Here is a 25435-nt window from a genome sequence, read left to right as displayed (position 1 = left end):
GCAGGTTTGGCTGATCACGGCTCCCAGTGGCTGCGGTTCGCTGCTCCAGGCCAATGGGAGCTGCAGGAAGGGCGGCCAACACATCCCTCACCCCGCGCCGCTTCCCGCAGCCCCCATTGGCCTGGAATGGCAAACCGCGGCCAGTGGGAGCCACAATTGGCTGAACCTGTGGACGCAGCAGGTAAACAAACCAGCCCGGCCCGCCAGGGGCTTTCCCTGAACAAGCGGCAGACTGGCTTTGAGAACCACTGTTCTAAAGGATTTTCCAATTTCATTACATTCTTTTCAGGTGTTTTGATCAGGCTTAAATCATAGAAGCAAATAATTCTGTCTCTTCCTATAAGATCTCATGTTAGAGAGATATTAACATTTCAGATTGTTAGGACCTACCAGGTTATCTAATTTTCCTTATGAGGGTGTAGGATTCTTCTAGGAAAAGACACAATTTATTATGGTCTCCCCAGTCAGCTAAAAGAAATTCCAAAGTGCTCCTCCTGACTTTTGCACTGTGGTATTTCCTTTGACCTGTGCTTCAAGCCCAGTTAGATATAGAAAAGGCTGTCCACTATTCTAGTGTTAAAAGTCAATGCTTCCAATTTCTTCCACAGAACCAGAAAAGCTAAGATCTAGAGCTGGTGGAGTGCCTTTTCTTGGTTCTCTGCTATTTCCAAATGGAGCTCTCCAATCCATATATTCTTAACTGCATAGTTATGAAACTACTTTTCTTCTGAGTTAACTCCTCCTGGCAGTCTCCCAGTTCCAGTTTTCTCTGACTCTTTCATTTCACTTCACTCACTTATAGAGGAGTCTGTATTTTTGCTAAGATTACTTCAAATTAATCCTCCAGAGGAGGACAAGGATGCCTGAAGTTTGCTTGGCTTGACATATATAGGTTCCAGTAAATTTCAAAGTAGCACATCTTGATAGGAGAGGCACATGAGGAATCATAAGAGCTGGCATTGGTGATGTTGTGATGAGGACTGCTGTAGACAGTGTGATAAGTTTCCCATCTTATTGTTCTTTGCATCCTTGGAAAGGCCATTAAGGCACCAGGGATGGGGTGGGGAGGGGGAAGTGGAGCCACAACACTGCAGGAGGAATAGAAGGAAGTGTTCTGCCTCCCAAAGCTCCTGGACATGCTCAGGTTGTGCAGCTATTACTGTGCTTATGGAGCTGATCAGGTCGATTAGGAGGTGCAGCCATATGCCCCCTAAGAGTAAGCCCTTGTGCTCTGGTGGGTGCAAAGACTGAAATTCTACCTGGCCTTTATATGGGCCATAAAAAGGGAGAGGGAGTCTTTGTGCCTATACAATGGCCCTTTATAATTTTGCTGGACTAATTTACACGCAGGACGGAGGTTTCACAGAGGTGTTTATTATTGATAGGGAGCTCTCTGTAACAGGACATGCAGTTACACAGATCCTACATCAAAAGCTCACCCTGTAGTCTCATAGTTGGGGATGTCGTGTGTGTTTGGGATCATTTCTGGAAAGTTTAGAGATCACAAGCCAGTGAATGATTAAACAGTGAGACAAAGTTTTCATAAGCCTCCCCATTGAGCCCACACATTTCTGAACACCTCTAGTTGCACATAGACATTTACTAGGTACCCATTGTGGACCTGACCCTGTGACCACTGAAGTCAATGGGAGTTTTGCCATCTACTGAAATGAGACCAGAATTAGGGCCATCATCCAGCCAAATGCCTAGCTGCATACACTTAACTAGAGTTGACCAGAGCCATGAAAAATTCAATCTGGAGGTGTGGGGGAAGAAAAGAGACACCCAGACACCAAGGGCTTCTCTACACAGTCAGCCCGTGTGCAACAGGTTGAGGTGTAAATCCAAACCCATTAATGGTTGTGTGGACCATGCTGCTGTACACCAGAAGTTCTCCAGTGCTCTTTCATCTACTCCAGTTTTAAAGCTGAGTAGATCAAAGCACACTAGGGAACTTCTAGTATGTGCCTGCTGGGTCCGCACAGACAGTTAGTGCGTAGCAGACTGGTGCACTGCAATTTACACCTTGCTGTGCATTGACTGTGTGGCCAAACTGGGACAGACAGACAGACACACACACACACACACACACACCCACCCCTGTGTTAGGACATTGGCTGGAGTATAGGTGACCTAGGTTAAATTATTTACTCTGCCTGAGTCAGGAAGAGCAGGAACTCTAATCTAGGTGTCTCATATCTTCGGCCAATACCCTAAGCACTGGACTACAGGGTGAGAGTGTCAGTGTGGCCTTTTCCCTTGCCCCCCACCCCTCTGGATGAAGTTTTCATGTAAACATTTCATGTACACTGTTTGTCACAATATGAGCAAAAGAGGCGGGGATGGGGAAGGGGAGAAGACACATGGTCCCTGCTCCACAGGGCTTACAATCTGAACAGATGGATAATGCAAACTGCAAGAGGAGATCCAGGAAAGTTTCCTCGAAGTTCTGCTGTTGATATTTGTTTTCTTTTCTTCCCTACAGTTTATTTTATTTATTTGTTTTAAGAATCTTGCTTCACTAATTTCCGTTTTATTTAAAGGAAAGCTTATCAATTTTGCTCAGTCTAGCAGTCTGAAAGTTTCAAAGAAAACATGCACTTCCCAGCAAGCATAAACTGTGAAATGTATTAGAAAATAGAGGTTTTAATGCCAATTATCATTAAAAACCTTATTTTCAAAAGCCTTTCACAGTTTATTCATGCTGCGAAGTGCTTCTCATCTTTGAAACTTTCAGACTGCTAGACTGAGCAAAATGGGTGCAATTTTCTTTTAATTGTTTGGAACACCATGTGTGAGAGAACATGACAGAATGCAAATTGCTTATAGAAAATGTAAGCGAGAGAAGGTTGCAACATTTTGTGCAGCTCTCGCAGAGAAGTGAAAGGCATAGGACATGTCAGCTTTTCATCTTCAGGTCATAAGCTAAAGCATAGCATGACTTTAAGTATTAAATGAGAAACATGCCGCAACCCTTACTGTAACATGTGGCAATGCACCAGTTCTAATTCTTGTTGACAGTCTGAGAAAAAGGTTGACATTTGTGCATGGTGAATGAACTCTTACCATTAGCAATGATTCCCCTGGGTCAGTGTTCAAGCACACTGCTGGGACATTTTGAGGAAGCTCATATTGCTACCTATCCTGTACCTGCTCAGTGAATACAAGACACCATGCTATAAAAAGCACTGAGCAAACAGACTGGAGGTGCGGTGAATTCCTCCATGTCTTTCTATGCAGCTAGTCAGCTGAGGAGGGGGTGACACTCAGAAGTAGGGATAGATAAGGGGAGAGAGAAGAAATATTGTTCTGAATGGAACTGTAGAGAGCTATGAAATAATCATGGTACAATGTCACAGTAGCAAATGTGTGTGTCATAGCATCGCATGACATTGTGTCATAAGGAAACAGTTGATCTATTCAAACTTTTTAGTAACTGGACACCAGGTTATTATTCTGTGGTTCTCTGACTATATTCAGTGACAAATTCTATCTTAGTAGCTCTGCAAGGCAAAACACTTAGACTATATAGAGATAATGGAAAAAGAATGTGCTATGAATAGGACATAGGACTATCAACAAAACTGATTTTTCAAAGGCTGATAACTTGGCCATGTTCAGGGAAATTTTTACAGTTGTGGTAAAATGTACACCTCTGACAAAGGCCATCCCAGGCCAAATTTATAGTCCCTTCAAACATGAGATCATCTCAAAGAAACATCACCAATTTAAAAAAAAATGTTCAGCCTAAGACAGATTCCTGTCCCATGGAAAATGTCAAGCAAAATTGTTACAGCTGGGTAAGACTCCAAACAATTGGAAATAGGGTCTTATAATAGGAAGTATTAGGCAATCTTAATAGGTGGTGCTATCAGCACTAGCTATAACTGACACACAGTAAGAGATGGTTCTTACCTGAAAATTATTACAGTGTAAATACAGGAGACAGATAAGGGGAGGCGGGGGACAGGAATCCAAGACACAGAGAATTAAGTTATTTGTCCAAGTCACACAGCAGTTCAATAGCAGGGCCAAGAATAGAACCCATCAGGTCAGTACCTTATCCCACTGGACCATGCTTTTATCATTCCAACAAAAATTTTTATCCTTGCTTGCTACTAATGATTGCCTAGAGAGGATCAAGTGCCTCAGAAGTGCCAGAGACTTTTGTTTTATAAGCGAAACAAATTAAAGTAACTATACTGACATCAGCTTTAATAAAAAATATGGAAACACTTGATTGTACTAAAGCAGAGTTGAAGATTTACTTTTACAAGACTTTTGTTAAAAAAAATCACCTCAACATAAACCTACGCTCTTGGGGATGGAAAGCTGACTGACTACTACATAGTGTTTCAGTTGCCTTCTGTGCCTAAGAGTCTCCCTCGGTTCAAATGCCTTTTAATATTACTAGAGGCCTATGCTGTAAGTGACAGCACTGGGCTTCTGATAAATAAATGAATTATTCACTAGCTAAATAGATACATAAAAATGAGCTATTTAGAATTTAATGAATATTAAACAAGCCTATTCACAACTGAACCACATTCATCTAGGCTGAAGAAGTCTATATAGGTAAGGGTAGTTTATTACAAACATACTCAAATAAATTTCCTGGGAGGTTTCAGTGTCATCAGAAAATTCCTTCACTTTCAAGAACTAAAAGTTGTTTCATTTGCAACCTTCTCAAACAGGTAGAAACTTTATCAAAGGGAAACCAGAATGTTATAGGTAAGATACCAATAAAACAGACAGGCTCCAAATTAATAAGACCTAGTCTACATGACAAAGTTGTGCATGTCTATGCTGAAATTGGTCTTCCACTGCTGTAAGTGCCCCATTATACTGAGACAGTAACACCACCTTCCCGAGCAGCATAGAGCCATGGTTGATGTACTTAGGTTGATGCAGTGAATGTGTAGATACTGTTACTTATGTTGACCTTAAGTGTCCTCCAGCAGCTGTCCCACAATACCCCACACTGACCACTCTGGTCACCATTGTGAACACCACTGCCCAGGGCTCACAGAAACCAGAAACCCTTCTCCCCTTTAAAGCCCTGCAAATTTTTTAAATTCCTTTTCCTGATTACACAGCTTGGCAAGCATGCATAGCTGCTCTCCATTGTTAAGTTGACCATGCTGACTACATGCTCCAGATGTGCTCCTGCCTGGAGCAGACCGGAAACAGTGGATCTCCTTGGCCTTTGAGAAGAAGAGGATGTGCAGGCACAGCTCTGAACCAGCCATAGAAACATTGACATATACATGAGCAGATTGCTCAGGGAATGCAGGAGAATGGGTACAACAGGGACTAGCAGCAGTGCTGCATTAAAGCCAAGGAGCTGCAGCAGGCTCCAGAAGGCCAGAAACACCACAATTGATCATGTGCCAAGCCGCAGACCTGCTGCTTTTACAAAGAGTTGCATGCAATACTCAGCAGAGACCCCCTCCCCCAACACATCCACAGCCCTGTGGATACCTCTGAGGAGTCCAGGTCATAGGCCCCTGCCATAAGCAGTGAGCATGACGACAGGGGATCAGGGGATGCAGCTGGGCACAGTGAGCCAGGACTAATTTCTGATTTCACTGCAGTCCACCCAGTCAAGTGCGAGTGAGCCCAGTGCAGGGGAAGGAACATTTGTGTAGATATATGTTCAATTATAGGGATGGCACTCCCAAAGTATCAGGTCACATCTTTTCACTTTTCATTAATTTACTCATTCTGGAAGAGGCAGCAGTGCAACCAAGAGAAATAGAGCAGCTAGCTGCTTTTCAGTCCCATATAGAGCTGGGAGGAGGGCCATGCAGAGCAGTTTATGTGCACAGGGATGTCCCTTGAATCCTTCTGAGAGATCTCAATGAAACATTCATGGAGTTACTCTGCAATCCTCTACTGAAGTTTTCTAGGGATGGCAGCCTTATTTCTTCCTCTCTGGTAGCTCACTGTCCTACTCCACACAGCAATAACTTCAGCAGGCAGCATTGCAGCACACATGATTGCAGCATATGGGCCCAGCAAACTTCAGGACACTAGCAGCAGCTGTGTTTTCTGCCTTTGTTACCCTGAGGAGTGAGATATCATCTAAAATCACCACTGCCTATAGAAAATGGTGCTAGTGTTCATTGTCATTGTCCTATACAACCCAGCAATTCCCTCCTCATTTTCCTAACCCCCAGCAAGCCATACTCACCGTGGCTAGTGTTGTGACTGGTGCAGCACATGAGCAATCCCAAGCAGAAGTGAGAATGCCTAAAACTTTCAGAAAGTGAGTTCTGCATCTTAAGTTTGGCTTTCTATCATGAATACACTGACAATGGTACCTCTGTGTCTTTTATCTCCAGCTGCTGCCATTGCGGCCTTCTGGGACTCCTCTTGTATCCCTGTCCCCCGACAGAATTCCAGAGCCAGATAAGGAGGAGAAAGATGATGACTCAGGATGACATGTTCAATGAGAACTTGCAAGCCAGTGCTGCATTGGGCCATGAGCACAGGGCCAGGAGGATGAACATTGCAGACAGCCTGGAAGAGGAGAAAGTCAAAGGAGAAAGGCACAGAGTCCCAGCAGGAAAAGGGGAGGGACATGACTCAGGAAATAACGAGCAACAAACAGACATGAGGCAGCACTCTGGTGGACTTCCAGGTTCAACAATTACAGGCTGACTTCCATCTACAGCTCACTGACAACTCAATATCAGGACCTCTCCATAGCCCCCCCTCAACATTCCACATGGTATCAGGGGTTGCTGCACTACCCCTACCACTCCACCCTGGGGGACATTAAAACCATCACAGCTTCACATACTCTGAACTGTGAAATCCATGTGCAGCTGAGATGGGCAGGAACGTTCTTTCCCCTTAATAAACTAAATAGAACTCATGAAATTTTTAAATGTATTTTTTTTTAAAATTGCTTGTTTCCCCCACGCCTCCTTAGTTTGTTACGGAATAAAATTCTGTTATTTGGAACCTAATTAATCTTTATTACTTCACAGCATATGTTGCCAAGAGATCAGCCGTCCTGAAAGCAAACAATTACCTGTTACTGCAGTGTCACACAACTCATAGGATCATTCACAAATAAAAATGAATAGGTGCATTACAAGATTATATTCCTACATATACAACAATCACTGCACAATTCCTACCAGGCCACAAAAGAGCAGGGCCAGGTAGAGCACATTACAAACACACACTATACTACTCTGACTCTCTGTTAAAATGGTCTTTTAAATCCTCCCTGATCTGCTCTTCAGATTGCTGAATTTGAATAGCCAGATACAAGAGCTGACAGCCACTCCACCGTCTCCCTCCACCACAGTGGAAGCTTTCTCCCCTTTTCTTCAAATATACCACACAGGACATAGCAGGCAGCTATAACCATTGGGATATTTTTCTCACTGGGGTCCAATCTTGTGAGTAAACAAACACCAGCGACTCTTCAAATGACCAAAGGCAAATTCAAGTATCATTCTGTACCTGATGAGCTGGTAGCTGAATCATTACTTGGTGCTGTTGAGGTGGCCTGTGTATGGCTTCATGAGTCAGGGGATCAAGGGGTAGGCTGGGTTCCCCAGCATCACTACTGGCATTTCTAAATTGCCAATGGTAATCCACCGGTCAGGAAAGAATGTTCCTTCTTGCAGTTTTCTGAACAGTCCTGTGTTCTTAAAGATGCACACAATGTCTGTGAAGCTTCCCTTGCAATCCACCAATGCTTGCATAACCACAAAAAAGCAGCACTTTCTGTTGATGTACTCAGTGGCAAGGGGATCTGGTGTCCCTATTTGTGCGAGCATGCTGTTTGTCACTCCGCCGCAGTTCAGGAACCCCATAGCTGCAAAGGCATCCCCTATATCCTGCACATTGCCAAGAGCCACAGTCCTTCTTCACTGTCAGTGTAGCTCTCATTTTGGTGTCCCTGTGCTGGAGGGCTGGGTTGAGTTCAGCACACAGATCCAGGAATGTGGCCCTGTGCATCCAAAAATTCTGCAGACACTGCTCATCGTCCCAAACCTGCATGACAATGTGATCCCACCAGTTAATACTTGTTCCTTGAACCCAGAAGTGATGCTCCACCATCTGCAGCTGCTCCTGGAATGACACCAACAACCTTGAATTAGTTCTTGCTGTGTCCCACAGTAATCTGTCCTCCAAGGACTTGTCTCATTTGTTGTGGCTCTGCAAATGCTGCAGGATCACACATCCTGTGCGTGCAGTGCTCATGACAATAGTGTATCACTCTATGCTTCTGTCAGAGATGGCAGACAGCAAGGAGGGCTGGGCGGGCTTATGGGATTTTAAAAAGAAAAGGCAAAAAAATTATGGGCTACAGATACTATTATGGGATGGAGACAGTTGCAAACTGGGAAGTTGAGCCTAGGCTCCCAGTCACCCTTACGGGACTTGTTTCAGCCCCATCATGCATTGCCAAAACTTCCCAAAAGACAGAGCACTGGACGGTGGCATTTGCAGACTGAAATGTCTACCCATGTTGCAAGCACTCTTGGCGAGTACACGCACTGCTGACACAAGGATCCCAATATGCACGAGCACAAGCTATGCACTAACTGCTGTGGCTGTATGCCGACAGAACTTGAGTTGACATAAGTTTGTAGCATAGACGTGGCCTAAGCCTCCAACTTAAATGGGAAATTTTAAAGTGAGCTCGATTCCTAAAAGAGAGGAGCCTGAACTTCTGAGTTCAGATACAAACTTCTCCCAATCTGAAGTTTTAGTTGGGTTTTGCTTCTACTCCTCCACTCCTTTTATTTGCAAAATATCTGCCAATCAGACCATAAAATCCTCAAATGATTTAGGGCTGGATTGGCATCATGCTTTCCACAGTTAAGTTTCACTGAAAAAGGGAAATCAAGAGCATTTCCATATGAAAACAGCCATTTTTCACTCAGCTCTAGTTGCAAATTTGATCAAATCCCATTTTGCTTTCCAGTTCATAAGCACATTCCCAGACCACTTTGCTCCCTATTCTTTCAGCTGTAATGGAGCTGCCAAAAAGCCTTTTAGTATACACCTATGATGTTCCATTCCCATTGAGAAGCTATTATGGCTAGCAAGGACTTATCACTTTTTCCTCCCTCGCCCCCACTATCGCTGCCATTTCACACCCCACCCCCATCCACCCCATTTTAAAACCCTAAAGCCAATGACAACATTTCATCTTTGTAATGGATCCAGTATACGTTTCTGCTACTAAATCAGTTTTGCGTCTCCGGGCAATCTTTATAGTAAGCAAGACCTACACGGCTCATTATAGGCAGTCCTTCCAGGTGGCTGGCTTTCTTCATCAACATGTGCATGAGTCAGCTCTCCCCTTTTTGCTAGTCAGCATCCGAAGCAGCAGCCTGTTGCTCTGTCCCACATACATAACTAGTCTAGTCACGTGATACTCAAGATGACACAGACAAATCCCCTTTCTCCTGGACATACTTAGAATTTGTCTAAAGTAGTAATTTTATTGATCCTCCCCAAAGTCACTGAAAGCTTGATTCTCCACCCCTCCTCCCTACATCACCCTCATCTTGTATATAAACTGAATAAGGTTGATTCAACTCACACAAGCTAGACATGGAATGCTACTTTGACTATAAGAAAAATATGAAAGCACTCAAAGTAATGATTCATCCTGTCCTAAGGGCTCAGCTGTCACCGGTGCCATACGAGTGAATTCATGGGCAAAACCTTTGCCTGTGCTTTGGAAGTCTGCCATGAAGGGCAGGACAATGATGGAATGGAAAAGAGTGTAGGAGTGCATCAAAGTCACAGACAGAAGTCCTGCTTGCCAAAGAATGATGAGTGAACCCCTACTGGCAGTCGCACAAGATAAAAGCTGCAGAGTCATCCTACAGGATCAAAAAATGATCTAGAGATCAGGAAGAATATTTTTTTCAAGAAGGGTTACTGGGTCCATTGCATTAATAACCCTACAAAGAGTGTCTATTAGTTAGAGTCTGTGCTTGGGAACCAGGATCCCTATATTTCCAAATCTACAATTTCCTATATGGCATTAGGCAACTCTCTTAGGGCTAGGTTTTAATCCTACAATGAGGCCAGAGGAAAGGACAATGTGTAGCTGTGCTTCTCTGAGAGTAGGGCCGGCTCTGGCTTTTTTGCCGCCCCAAGCAAAAAAAAAAAAAAAAGTGGGGGGGGGGGCGAAGTGGCAAAGCAGGAGGGGAAAAAAACAACCAAACAAAAAAACCTGGGGCATGGCCGGAGCAGCGGGTGGGGAGGGACCTGCAGCGCGGCCGGAGCGCCAAAGCCAGGAAAGAAAACAAAACAAAACAAAAAACCTGGAGCATGGCCGGAGCGGCAAAGCAGGAAGGGGAAAAAAACAAAAAAACCCTGCTGGGCAGCCGGAGCCAGGGTGTAGGGGGACGCCCTGTGCTGCAGACGTGCAGCGGAGTGCTCACCCAGTCTAGGGAGGGAGCGGGGGAGAGAGAGAGCTGCGGGGCGGCCAGGGCTTCAGCGGGGCGCTTGTCCCGCGGTACCGACCACGGCGCCGCCTGCCGGGAGGGCTCCGTTCCGCTCCTCTCCCGTCGGCGGAGAGGGAAGAACAGGGGCCGCCCTGCCCAATTTGCTGCAGGGCGCTGCCTTCCTCCGCACTGCCGCCCCCTAGAGGGCGGCGGAGCGGCAAACCAAAAAACAAAAACAAAAAACCGGCCATGCTGCCCTCGGTTTGGGCAGAATGCCGCCCCATAGAATATGCCACCCAAAGCACCAGCTTGCTCAGCTGGTGCCTGGAGCCGGCCCTGTCCGAGAGCCACAGTTTGGCCTCTACTTCCCTTTGCTTCTGGGGGGGAGGGGGGGGGAATAAGATGTGCCAGCCCTTTTTCTAGTTCCCTCCACTCCTCCCTCTGTCATTTCAACTACAGGGGCTGGGGGAGGGGAAGAGAAGAGAAAATAGAGCCAAGGATTCCTCTGCTTCCCACCCACCGGCATGGGAGGAGAAGCAGCAGCATGTTGCGCTGTCTGACACCCACAAGGCTAGTGATACACATAGTCTGTGCAGGGAAGTAAAGGGGGGGGGCTTTATGTACCCTCACTCCCTTTCCCAGCTATGCAGCTGGGCTCCTGATTTCTTCACCTTTCCTCGTGCTCTTTTACATACAGGTAAATTAAGGATAATGATGGGGGTTTGGCCAATTCATGTTCTCAAAGCACTTTAAGATCAGCTATAAAAAGCATTCAATGCAAAGTGTTAATTACATTCATTGCTTTAATAATAAAACACGCTCAAGTTTGGATTTAAAAAAAATCTTCCATGGAAAACACTGCTTTTTCCATTTAATCCAGAGTCCCAGAGGAGATTCCATCTTGCATTCAGTAACATTAAACACTTATTCCAGGAGTCCACTGAGAATTAATATTACAGAGAACATTTAAGTGTGTTAATTTTGACTGGGTACACAGTATTAAATGAAACATGAAAATATATGACTCACAATTCAAACTAAAAATATGGATTGAAAACTTAAAAAGCAGACAAAAATGCAGTTGCCACTAAAAGGTTTGAGGCATGAAGGCTATTAATTTAGAATGCATCTAATGGAGAAACTGAAAATTTAATAATGTTGAAATCATTTTCTTTTCTGTTCAAGTACACTTTTTCCTTATTGAAGCCATATGTATTCATTCTTGGGATACACGGACTACTTAACATAATGACTATAATCAGTATATTGGAAAAGCTGTTGACCTGTGCATTTACTTTGACCCACAAGAGTGCCCAAATACTACCCATCTTAGTCTTACCTGCACAGCGAAACATCGCTAGCTCCTCTTGGAGTCACCAAAAGTCCTGACTGCAGATTATGCCATCAGGATTTACCTCAAAGGCCTGCTCCTGCAAGCTGCTTCACTGAAAATGGGGTCCCAGCTGGACCCTGGAAGTTTCTCATATAGCTGCCAGATTGAAGGACTGGGCCATTTGTGAAAATGTGGCAACTACTGGATTAGAATCTAAGGCAAAAATTGTCATTTACCTCAGAGAGGTTTTTGCTTGAGTAAGGACTGCTGAAAAATTCAGTGAGGATATTTTTCAGGAAAAGCTCAAATCAACATTTTATTAATACTGGGAGTCCATGAAAAGGCACTATTACGGATAGTCTTACAAGTTTTACCTACTTGAATATATAGGTGGTTACAGATTGGAGAAATGTGTATTACTAGTTGTAATAGTCCCTCTTGAACTAAACAGTCTCTCTTGGATTAAATGATTCCTTAGGTCAGGGATTGGCAACTTTTGGCATGCGGCTCATCAGGGTAAGCCCCCTGGTGGGCCAGTCCCATTTGTTTACCTGCCACGTTTGCAAGTTTGGCCGATCGTGGTTCCCACTGTCCACGGTTTGCCATCCCAAGCCAATGGGGGTGGCGGGAAGCGGCGCGGGCCGAGGACTGTGCTGGCCACTGCTTCCTGCCGCTCCCATTGGCCTGGAGCGGCAAACTGAGGCCAGTGGGAGCTGCAATTGGCTGAACCTGCGGACGCAGCAGGTAAACAAACCAGCCCAGCCCACTAGGGGGCTTACCCTGGCGAGCCGCATGCTGAAGGTTGCCAATCCCTTCCTTATGTTATACCCACATAAGCAAACAAGCATATTACACTGTGCCAGAATGTTTAAACTCTTCCCATTCAATGTGGAACTAGAACTTTGTATGTTTTTTAGATCGGTCTAGAGAGTGTTCAGTGGCAGTTGTTTGAATACCACTTGGTCGGGTATGCAGATCATCTTACTTTCTCTACTTCTTACTATCCACAAGGCTTTAAAAAAAAAGTCATGCATGTGTCACTTGTAGGGACATATTGGTGAGGCAGCAAGACACTAAAAGTATAGTCAATATGTTTATATATTTGATTATTTAGCAGCTAGTAAATATCACATTCCCCCTTGAAAAAGTTATCCATCTGCATATCTACTTTTTTCTTCATACACAATATATATAATATTAATTCAAAAGATGCATACTATGCTGCTTTAAAATAGAGAAAAAAAGATTTTAAAAAAATCTTTTAGATTTCAATTTGAGTTTGGTGCATCACTGCTCTTCAGACATGTAAGTACAGACACACGTATGTCTGTCACTATCATCAGCAGTGAGACATCAGCCTAGCTAACTCAAAAAGCTTTCTGGAGAATTGAGCTTCACAAATCTTCAGCTTTGATAAGTTTGTCAGGTCATATAAGTGTTTAAAATAAAATATAAATAATTTTAAAAATAGGGAAACGTTTTATAAAGACAGACAAAAAAAATGACCAACCACCACCAAAAACATTTGGGCAAATTTTCTGGGACATTACACACTTACAAGTCTTTAGTGGATTTGAAATATCCAAAAGTGCAAATAAATAAATCAGTGTCATAAGGGTCATCAGCACCTTGCATGATTGTGTATTTTACCTTATTTAGTTAGTGCTTGATCTATAATTTGATAGTGTCCAAAACTACCTATATAAGAATGGCCGTACTGGGTCAAACCAAAGGTCCATCTAGCCCCGTATCCTGTCTACTGACACTAGCCAATGCCAGGTGCCCCAGAGGGAGTGAACCTAACAAGTAATGATCAAGTGATATCTCTCCTGCCATCCATCTCCACCCTCTGACAAACAGAGGCTAGGGACACCATTCCTTACCCATCCTGGCTAATAGCCATTAGTGGACTTAACCTCCATGAATTTATCCAGTTCTCTTTTAAATCCTGTTATAGTCCTAGCCTTCACAACCTCCTCAGGTAAGGAGTTCCACAAGTTGACTGGGCGCTGTCTGAAGAACTTCCTTTTATTTGTTTTAAACCTACTGCCCATTAATTTCATTTGGTGGCCCCTAGTTCTTATATTATGGGAACAAGTAAATAACTTTTCCTTATTTACTTTCTCCACATCACTCATGATTTTATATGCCTCTATTATATCCCCCCTTAGTCTCCTCTTTTCCAAGCTGAAAAGTCTTAGCCTCTTTAATCTCTCCTCATATGGGACCCATTCCAAACCCCTAATCATTTTAGTTGCCCTTCTCTGAACCTTTTCTAATGCCAATATATTTTTTTTGAGATGAGGATACCACATCTGTATGCAGTATTCAAAATGTGGGCGTACCATCAATTTATATAAGGGCAATAAGATATTCTCAGTCTTATTCTCTATCCCCTTTTTAATGATTCCTAACTGTGACGGAGCAATTCTGGCGGGACCCAACTGAGAGTGCCAAATTAGGACCAATTGCTTAAACAGGGCAGTAACAGCCCTAGGCTGGGGTTTTTCCACCTCTAAGGCAAACCAAACCAGCCAGACAAAAGGGACTTTGGTCTCACCCCACTGGCTAACCACAAGTCACACAAGCAATTTCCTTAGACACTCCAGTCTCCCAGTATCACCACCAGTGCACTCGTCCTGGGGATAAATGGTTATGAAAACCAACACCCCAATAAAAGAAAAAGGTTCTCTCAATCCCAAAAGACCAAGCCCCAGACCCAGGTCAATATACACATCAGATCTTACCCACAAATCACGCTGTTGCCAATCCTTTAGAATCTAAAATCTAAAGGTTTATTTACAAAGGGAAAAAGGTAGAGAAGAGAGGTAGAATTGGTTAAATGGAATCAATTACATACAGTAATGGCAAAGTTCTTAGTTCAGGCTTGCAGCAGTGCTGGAGTAAACTGCAGGTTCAGATTAAGTCTCTGGAACATCCCCCGCTGGGATGGGTCAACAGTCCTTTGTGCAGAGCTTCAGTTTGTAGCAAAGTCCTTCCAGAGGTCAGAAGCAGGATTGAAGACCAGATGGAGATGATGCATCAGCCTTATATAAACTTTTCCAGGTGTAAGAATCCCTTTGTCCTCACGGTGGAAACTTACAGCAAAAATAAAATGGAGTTTGCAGTCACATGGACAAGTTTCTGCATACTTTGCTGAGTCACAAGGCGTGTCTGCCTTCTCTCCATGGGTCAATTGTGTAGCTGATGGCCCTTTAATGGGCCATCAAGCCAGCTATGCAGGGCTAACATCAGCTTTGTCTGGGACACTTCCCAGAGGCAGAGCATAATACAAAATACAGACAGTATAGAGCCAATACTTATACTTAAACTACAAAATGATACACAGACATACAGACAGCATAATCATAACCAGCAACCCAGAACCTGGTCTTAGACACCTTATATGACCCCCTTTACTTAGGATTTGGTGCCACCACAGGACCTTGGTTGCAACCCATGTTCTATATGGTTCCCATTTATATCAATAACGTCACACTAACATCCTGTTTGCTTTTTTGATCGCCGCTGCACACTGTGTGGACATCTTCAGAGAACTATCCACGATGACTCCAAGATCTTTTTCCTGATTTGTTGTAGCTCAATTAGTTGCCATCATATTGTATGTATAGTTGGAGTTATTTTTTTCCAATGTGCATTACTTTACATTTATCCACATTAAATTTCATTTGCCATTGTGTTGCCCAATTACTTAGTTTTGTGAGATCTTTTTGAAGTTCTTCGCAGTCTGCTTTGTTCTTAACTATCTTGAGCAGTTTAGTATCATCTTCAAACTTTGCCACCTCACTTTTTACCCCTTTCTCCAGATCATTTATGAATAAGTTGAATAGGATTGGTCCTAGGAGTGATCCTTGGGGAACACCATTAGTTACCTCTCTCCATTCTTAGAATTTACTATTTATTCCTACCCTTTGTTCCCTGTCTTTTAACCAGTTCTCAAATCCATGAAAGGACCTTTCCTTTTATCCCATGACAACTTAATTTACATAAGAGCCTTTGGTGAGGGACCTTGTCAAAGGCTTTCTGGAAATCTAAGTATAGTATGTCCACTGGATCCCCCTTGTCCACATGTTTGTTGACCCCTTCAAAGAACTCTAATAGATTGTGTCTTACTAATTTCCTTTTACAGAATACATGTTGACTTTTGCCCAACAATTTATGTTTTTCTATGTGTCTGACAATTTTATTCTTTATTATTGTTTCAACTAATTTGCCTGGTACAGACATTAGATTGACTGGTCTGTAATTGCCAGGATCACTTCTAGAGCCCTTTTAAATATTAGTATTACATTAGCTATCTTCTAGTCATTGGGTACAGAAACCAGTGTAAAGGACAGGTTACAAACCATAGTTAATAGTTCCACAATTTCACATTTGAGTTCTTTCAGAACTCTTGGGTGAATGCCATCTGGTCCCGGTGACTTGTTACTGTTAAGCTTATCAATTAATTACAAAATCTCCTCTAGTGACACTTCAATCTGTGACAATTCCTCACCTACAAAAGCCAGCTCAGGTTTGGGAATCTCCCTAACATCCCCAGCCATGCAGACTGAAGCAAAGAATCCATTTAGTTTCTCTGCAATGACTTTATCATCTTTAAGCGCTCCTTCTGTATCTCGATCATCCAGGGTGCCCCACTGGTTGTTTAACAGGCTTCCTGCTTCTGATGTACTAAAAAACATTTTACAAACTAGAGGGGAATTATTTTCATAGTCTTCAAAGTTATGGGAAACATCTTTCTAAATCCTAGATCAAATTTTTGCAAAGGACTAAAAATCATGACAACTGGTACCAAACTAGAGACTAGATTTTCCCCACCATTATGGGCTACAGAGGGGAGCAAAAGAGCACAGAGCGAAATGCCCCTTTGGTGACAGGCCTGCTCAAGGTTCTGCATAGCATGGAACCCCTGCAATGCTTCCATGGAAAACTGCACTGTGTGCAGGCTTTAAATATGCTGGTGCAGAAGAGAGCATTGGAGCAGGAAAGGTGAACAGTCTACTAGATTGATGTTCATGTGGATACAATGACCCAGAGCCTTTGTGTAGTAATCACGAGCAACTGCAAAAGGGTACTATGGCTATGCTCCAACTGCAAAGACTGTCCATGGATTGATGGGATGGTTTTCATTTTCCACACCATCTTCAGGACAGTCACATGAAAGTAAATCATTTTAGGTTTCAGTGATTTGATCATTTTACCCTTGTTGCATAAATATCACCAAAGTTAGCAGGAGAAGACAAGCTATGCTGCCTACTCTCAGTTCTCTTGAGCTGTCAACACCACATGGCTGGGAGCTTCAGAGAATTGAGGAGACATGTCTGGTTAGAGGGGAGCTGGAGAGTAAAAGCTCAAAAGCCATACAAAGGCAGGGGGAAAGGATGCATGGAACTATTATTTGCATTGTTGTTTTATTGTGACGTCACTGTGCAAACACCCATCGGAGCAGCTAGCTCCTTGAAGAGCTTGCAATGTGAACAGATAAGCTTGCAATCCTTTCACCTATGCTTTATCTTCCTTTTCCAGATGGGAAACCAAGGCACAAAGATTAAGAGATTTGCAGAAAAGTCTATGGAAGAGCCAGAAATGAAACCCAGACTTTCTGAATCCCAAATCCAGTGCTGTAAGCACAAAATCATCCTTCCTCTCTAGAATCAAACCATTTGCAATTTTTTTCAAATAATTATAAACTACTAGATCAGGTCATTTATTTATTTGCCTTTTGAAATATCAGTGGAAATGTTTGCCAAAAAAGTCTATTTTTGACTATCACCATATGCTCCCATTAAGCCCTTATTAGTTGGTTGATTTATTATAAACATCATGGAAGAAGTAGGTCTTGGGGGAAGAGATTTAGTGAAGACCACCTCAGTGGCTTTATGGATCCTAATATCACTGCTCAGAGGATTTTATACCAAGGGGATAGAATGGAAGATGTCGTTGGGATGTTTGCGTGAGATACTGACAAGGGAATGTTGGCAAAGTGGAGTTGATGGGTCCTGAAATGGTAAATGATGAGAGCAGATAAGAATGGCAGATTTGTCAAGGCCTTCATCTTAATTCTATAATACTGAGAGGTATTGGTGACACACCTCTTCAATTAACAAGTCAGGATAAGCTCCAGCCCCGTCCCGACTTAAGGAGAAAGGGCTTGTGAACCCACCCAGGAGTTATTTGGACTGTGTGGGTGAAGGAGCTTTGAGTATTGTGCATCTACAGGCAGAAGAGACAGGACCAGGAAAAGACAGAGAAAGCTGGAAGGAGCAGCTGAAAGTCTGGTGTCTGACCCAAGAAGAAGCCTGGGGAGAACTTTTTGGGTTGGGTCAGTGGTTTTGGTTCTGTGAGCAAAATAAGTTGTTTCCTGTTATTTGATTTTTTCTGTGCTCAAGGACACAGCACTTTGTAAATAAAACAAAACTGTATCAAAGATTTACCCATCACCAGTTGTCACTCCCAACTGGAATGTCCCCAGAGTCTCAAACTCTGACTAGCTACTAGGGTCAAAAGGGGGCAATGCAATAGAACAGAGAGAGCTAATGGAAAGATTAATGCAATCAGAATAATGGGCAAGAAAGATTATTTTAATAGCTGCATTTTGTATAGACTGAAGGAGGAGGCGCCATTATTAATAGAAGGGAAAGAATAGTCATTTGGAAGTCAAACACTTCAATTTCTGATCAATGGCTGATATACCAGAATTAGCTAGAAGTAATTCTTCCCAATTTGGTTATCATACTACAAGACTAGTAGATTGTGGCAGACTATGGTCACATCTCCTGGTGGATGTATAAATACAATCCAATATACTAAGAAATTAGTGGAGATGCGGTCACTGGGATCTTCTCTTTCTTGGATCCTAGGATCTTACCTTCTCCTTTACAGAGGAGAAAAACAAAAAACAAAAACTCGCAATCAATCAATCTGCAGAAGACCCTGAGGGAGTCTCTCGGTCCTCCCCACATTGCAACTGAGAGACAGCTGAGTAGTTTTTTAAGGAAGTTTGTCTTGAAAATTATATTTACTAGTAGAGAGAGATTTCTTTTTTAAAGTATAATTTACTGCTACTCACAGTTCGAAAGAAGCAATGACAAGTGATGTCCCAGTACATGGCTACAACTACATATTACAGAGAGTACCTTAGGGAGAAAATGCCCGATTCTTTAAATGTTCCTCAATTATATAAAGTACTGGAGTTAATTCCAGACCACTTACCACATCTGTAATAGTTACTGTTGATTTTTAATATCACCAGCTGGTATCTGTGAGAGAAGACAAGAAATATACTGCATGTGACCTTCTTGCTGTTTCATTTTCAAAAAGCTACAGATAGTCATACTGTTTCATGACATACAGTTAATGTAGGCAGAAAGCCTCATATCTAACATGGGAAAATTATATTGACATATTTGAATATGCTTTGTTTGTACATGGTATCTGAGTGCTATTTTAATCTTCATAAAGTTATTTGGTAAGAGTAAAGCTACAAGTAGCTAATTGTTAAATTCTGATTAAGATCCAGAACCCATGGACTTCTGTGAAGATTTTAGTTGAATTGGAATGGGACTATCAGATGCCAGAAAATGGTAGTGAAAAGGAAACGTAAGTTCTATGGTTTGCTTTGCAAGTTATGTTACTGATATTTACTTAAAAATACAAGTGGTTGCCATATAGATCATATTATTAAAACTGACATGGCCAATGCTATATAACATATACACATTAAATTAATTTTTACCAGCTGTTTCATTGTTGCAAACACATTCTCATTGGTTAGGCGGGCACAATTGTGTGCAGACATTTGCTTGTGCCTACTTTAGATATATTTAGATGCATCTAAATATATGTATGCAAATATTTCATGTAGATGTGCAAATCAGGTATTTGTATATGTACCCAACTGCACATACTTAGCTTTGTCATTTAGGCCAGTAACTTGAACTTGTTCTGTGTAATCCATCCACTGATATTGAATATCATGCAGGATGGGGACCTAAGGGTCTACTTTATATGCAACATACAAGGCTGATTTAGTTCTGACTGAATCCAATTCTCTGTCTCCATTTTTTCCTGGGGAAAATTCTGATTTTTAAATCTCTTAAGGTAATAAAGAACCTACACCCAGAGCTTGTTAAAAGATACATTTCATAAAATGAAATGTAACTTCCTTGTTAACATGATTTTAAATTTCCACAGCATATTGAAAGCATTAATATTTGATTTGTTTAAAAGGTTTAATAAGAGATAAGAAAATACAGAAAGTTAAAGTTTAATTTAAAAACACACACATGAAATGTTAAACCTATTAAATATTCATGGTTAAATTATTAAAAACATTACAAGCCAAATGTCTGAGTCACTGATTCACAGTACTTGTGTAGCCGAGCATACTTACACAGCCTCACTTTTTACTTGGGAGCCTGATGATCACGCAACTTCTATTGAGTTGACTCACCAGCATACTGCAGGATCAGAGCTTAATCTCACCCCAAATATCCAGTCCCCAGAGCCACACAAGCACCTGAAGTCTTCAGCTTCCAGCTCCATGGTGAGCTTTTTTAGTCATATAGCCTGCCTGCCATCTAATGCAGCCCTAGTCTCCAACAACATAGTTATACATCAAAGATAGCTGAGAGATGATAGACCTCAATCTCTCAATATTTTCTTTCAGTCCCTCCATAAGCAAGGAATGAATGCTGTTTATATTTGTCCATCCTTCCAGATAGCTGCAATTTTCTGGTAGTCTACATCACTTTTACAGTCACTGTAATTAACTGCTGTTTTACAGCTTGATGATAGTTCCTTGTTTTCTGAAATTGTTATAAAGGTTACAGCTAAGTTTTGTCTATTTTTTTAATTCATCGGAAGGACTAGATCAGGGGTTGGCAACCTTTCAGAAGTGGTGTAATGAGTCTTTATTTATTCACTCTAATTTAAGGTTTCACGTGCCAGTAATACATGTTAACGTTTTTAGAAGGTCTCTTTCTATAAGTCTAAAATATAGAACTAAACTATTGTTGTATCAAAAGTAAATAAAGTTTTTCAAATGTTTAAGAAGCTTCATTTAAAATTAAATTAAAATGCAGAGCCCTCTGGACCAGTGGCCAGGACCCGGGCAGTGTGAGTGCCACTGAAAATCAGCTCGCCTTTGGCAGGCGTGCCATAGGTTGCCTGCCCCTGGACTAGATTCAAAAGCAAAATTACCTAAATATAGAACTTCCAGCCCTGAATTAATTGTACATGTTGTCCAGTTCCATTTAAAACACTGGAATCATGCAGAAATCATTTTTAAGCTACACATTTACGTGGACAAAGATTCCCAACAACTCTTTGTCGTTCGCAGTAACAATTCTGTAAAACACATTATATAGAAATCCCTTATTTGAAAACACTGACACAAATAGGAATTGTGGTCATAAGACATAGAAAATTCAATAAGTATACTGGCAGGAAAGATATTTCAGTCATAACAAATAAACCAGAGGGGTTGCCAGAGAGGGCAAGTGAGACAGTGGATCTGCCCGATAAACCTTTAGTTAAGAGGAAGAGGGGAAAAAAGGAGCAAGTCTGGCACATGACAATTTGTATAGTTGCACATTAGCACCAAATAGCATTTGAAATTTCTGTGCTCATTATGTTTTAATGAAGACCAATTTCCAAAATTCTGTACCAAATGCACTTGAAAAACTGCTGAAAGTGACATTTGTAATTAAACTCTGTGCTCAGAAAAAATTCTAAGACTTGAGATGACTTTACATCTTCTGTGATGTATAAGGAGGGTTTGGATGCAGTATAGCTCTGGTATATGTAGGAGTATTCCAAGTCCTAGAGTTTTGATCCTGCCCTCCCTGCTCAAGAAAGTCTCCCAATGTCTCCCTAATTTCAGGCCTGATATTGAGACACAATGATCATGGCCCCTAGTGAACGGTGATCAGTTCCTTTGAGGATCAAGCCCTCTGTATCTAAAAAAACCTCTATGGTTACCAGTACAGGAAGTCTCTGGTAATAATATGAAGTGGTTCAGATGCTGCTGAATATGAGAGTGGATGCCAACAGCAAATTGAAGAATGAGAGCCTTAGTAGGGAATCTTACAACTGGTGCATTTAGGATGGGCAAGCTTGCTTATGGAAACAATCAAACCTGGAAATAGAGGAATATTTTGAAACCAGTGGGGATTACTATTAAAATGTTGGCCAAGACTATCCATTTTGGAGCCTTGATCCTGCGCAAGGCCCCACACAACTGAACTCCTTCCTATGCCTGTGCAGACCGGTTCACAGGACCTTGGACTTAAGCCCTAATCCTGTAGCTGAAGCTGCTAGCATTAACCCCTGTGCACTTGTTCCAAAGTCTTATGGTGTTTATACTGTTAACCTGCTAGGCAGCCATCCTACAATTCATTGCACATCAGCAGGCTACTGTGTCTCTGTGGGTGAACTCCCATTGACTTCATGGGGATGTGTGTGAGTGGAACAGTCCCTTCATAATAAATGCAGTGGAGGGTCAGGGCCTTAATAGAAACCACATTTTGTTATTTGAAGACTAATACAGAGATTAAAAAAAAAGACTTTTTATTCAAACCGATGAAAGAGATTATAATTAAACTAGATTGCTCTGACCTGAAGATGAGCTCTGCATAGCTCAAAAGTTTGTCTCCTTCACCATCAGAAGCTGGCCCAATAAAACCTATTTCCTCACTCACCTTGTCTCTCTAGATTGCTCTAGTCAGAATTATGCTAGTCTATGAGTATAAAGTGAAACTGTTTCATTTTGATTCATAATATACGGTTATAGCACAGTTTGGTTTAAAAACAAACAACAAACACCTGTTTTTCTCTTTAAATGATACCATTTCTGATAAAGTGTAAAGTGAATGAACAATTGTAAAGTTATTTATAATGTTACAAGGGCAGCATACCTCATACAATATTCTACAGCCGCATTAGCAGTTGGAAGAATCTTCTCCGGCCTCAACTAGCTCTCTCTGCTTATGCATTACAGAACTTTTCTGTTTGTTTTTCCCTCCCCACTGCAATAAATGCTATATGAGGAGTTGAAGTAACAGTTAGTCCACCAAACTCTCAATCCTTCTTCCACACAGAGTGTTTGGTCTAAGGCAGTATATTTAAAATTATATTCCCTTCCTTGGTTTTGCCTTCGTTACCTTAGAACTCCAAGCACTGACTTGCATATGCAATTAAGATGCCAATTCTCCTAATCTTTTCAAGGTTTTTTTAAATCTTAATGCCATCTGCATTTGAATTGACTTCTGCCTCTTCACCAGCTTTGTATCATCACAACATTTCATCACCTTACTCAGCTTAATAAGGAACAGAAGTAGCACCATATTGATTAGGTCACCCAAGAGACAAAAAAGCTCAAACACAGTTATCCCAGCACAATTCATTTTCCTGGGTTCTGTTAGACCACTAAAGAGCATATTATTTTATACTTAGTACACCACAATTATTTTATATCAATTGGCATTCCACTGCAGGGGAGGATTTCAAGTTAAGAACAGTGGAAATCAACATGTTGGTGCTAAGTCAATTTAATCAAATTGACAAACAAGATACTAATTAAAAAAAAAAACCAACCCAGCACTGTGTTTATCAGGCACACAAAATGCATATTGCTAATTACTGCTTAGCATTGCAACATGTTCGAAAGAGCATGCCAATGAAACCTTCAGCAAAGGAAACTATATTCTTGCCCACAGTCAAAATACAGCATTTTACACACTGGCACAGAAGACAAAAACAATAACACCAAAGCATACAGGTTGAAATAGGTTGCTGCTACCTGACAAAAACAAAGACACAACCACAATGAAAATCCTTCAGGAAATATCACCAGCAGTATTACTGTACTTTTTATATGGCAGTAAAGTCTCAAGCTTTCTATCACACACAAAAAAAAACCCACTTCTATAATCCCCTAGTGGCTCTATCAGCTCATTCAACACTTTTTTTTTTAAGTGTGCAATACATTCTGAACATTTTGGTTGATCTATTTTGGTTTAATTTACATCATTGTATGTCCATACCATTGCATATTGTAGGGTTCATGAGATTAAATTCACTTGCACTTAATTTTACACTCCCTTAGATTCACTAGGCCAAATTTAAAAGGCCATCTTTAAGGAAATCAGAGGCACCTATCCTGCAAAAGGAACAATGCAGGCAGATGTCTGTGTCCCTGGGGATTCCCTGTGAGGTTAATATAAAGGTCTAGCTAATATGGACTCAATTGCAGTATCAGGGCTTAACTGGTATAACTCAAGTAACAATTTCCCAAAAGAGAAGAATATAGTAGGAAAAGCAACAAACAACAGGATGTTCAGTACTAGTAGGCCCTTTCTTCTTTTTATGATTTACACCTTCTTACATAGTCTTTTTATTACATTACACTACTTAACAGTTCTTCAGTCTGCCTTACAGCTACTTACTGCTATGTTAGAGCATTTTACACATCACCTCTGAATTTGGCTGTATGGACCCCAATCAATTATGCGATCATCCAGCCCAAGCTATATCCTTAAATCTTCATTGTTAGCTCATATCTTACCTACCATATGGTATAATTCTCAAGATTACATTAACCTACATAAAGAGCTGTAATGAAAATCCACAATCAGATATTTGGATGATCTTCCCATTTGAAAAATAAAACTGTCTTTCTTAATCTCTCTCCTTTAGTAACAAAGCAGATTACTGTATCTGTTAATCGTAGTTGTAAAAGTTCTCTCTCAGGTACCATGAATTGATATATTCAGTAGTAACAGGAACAAAAACTCACCCAGGCTTCAGATCAGTCCTGCTTTGAACAGTATTTTGTGAATTCTCCTAGAACATTTTACAACCCTAAAGTGTTGCTTATTTTGAACATTTTAAAATATAAATAATTCTGGTACTCTCTTCTATAGCTTTGACACTCACATTTCCTGAAGATACTTGAACACACAGAAGCATAACTGTTTCATTCCCATTCTCCCAATGTTAATGTCACTTTAAAGCCTGTCATTTTAAATGCTACATTACGGATTGATTTATTTTGTCAGAACTCTATAACAATACCATCACTAATATAGTTTCTTTTAATTTCCTTTTCTCATAATGGACAATCCTTGAATGTACTACAAGAGAGAAAAAAAGACTAACCTTCAATGCAAAAGAGCTAAGCCTCCTATAACTCAAGGCTGCAGGTGAAGGGTGAAATTAACTTCACCTGTATTGTTAATTAATCTAGGCCAGATTCTCACATGGTATAAATTGACATGGAGGCATTGAAATAAATGGAGCTTTGTTGATTCACATCAGTTGATAATCTAGTTCTCTGGCTTTTGGCTAGTCAAATGCAGAAGCATAGAGAGGTGAAATCTAGTCCTCATGCCTGAAGTTGAAGCAGAGCTATGCCACTGCTATCTGAGAATTACAAATGTTATTAAAGTTAATGTTTAAAATTAAATATACACAAGTTAAGAGGGAAGGTACTGTACATCTGGGTTCAGGCTTGAGTTATGAGGGATTACAGGTATTGGTTACAAGGATGAAGAGATACATACATATCACATAACCAGTATAGACCCAGATTGGGGTACGGGAGTTTTTATAGCGTCAGTGGATAAGTGGGGTCGGGTATGCCACCCAT

General features: G+C 41.5%; 2 long non-coding RNA genes across 4 annotated transcripts in view; one reads left to right on the top strand and one right to left on the bottom strand.

The window, feature by feature from the left end:
• LOC120398406 overlaps nucleotides 1-6871 on the top strand; it is a 50476-nt gene extending 43605 nt beyond the window's left edge. The window contains exon 4 of the long non-coding RNA XR_005594357.1: nucleotides 6345-6871. This is a non-coding gene — a long non-coding RNA (uncharacterized LOC120398406). The remainder of the gene's footprint in view (nucleotides 1-6344) is intronic.
• The window catches only part of LOC120398407, a 47278-nt gene extending 22271 nt beyond the window's left edge, over nucleotides 1-25007 (bottom strand). The window contains exons 1-2 of one of the 3 annotated variants that reach the window (XR_005594358.1): nucleotides 24946-25007; nucleotides 19000-19046 (exon numbers count right to left, since the gene is read on the bottom strand). This is a non-coding gene — a long non-coding RNA (uncharacterized LOC120398407). Of the gene's footprint in view, nucleotides 1-18999; nucleotides 19047-22703; nucleotides 22892-24723; nucleotides 24828-24945 lie in introns of those variants that run through there. The other 2 variants (XR_005594359.1, XR_005594360.1) reach the window with 2 other exon arrangements.
• Nucleotides 25008-25435: the final 428 nt, after the last annotated feature.

The sequence above is a fragment of the Mauremys reevesii genome, linkage group 2 (genome assembly GCF_016161935.1).
Source record: "Mauremys reevesii isolate NIE-2019 linkage group 2, ASM1616193v1, whole genome shotgun sequence".
Taxonomy (NCBI): Eukaryota; Metazoa; Chordata; order Testudines; family Geoemydidae; genus Mauremys; species Mauremys reevesii.
Note: the sequence above shows the minus strand (reverse complement) of the source record. Positions and strands in the feature narration are given on the sequence as shown.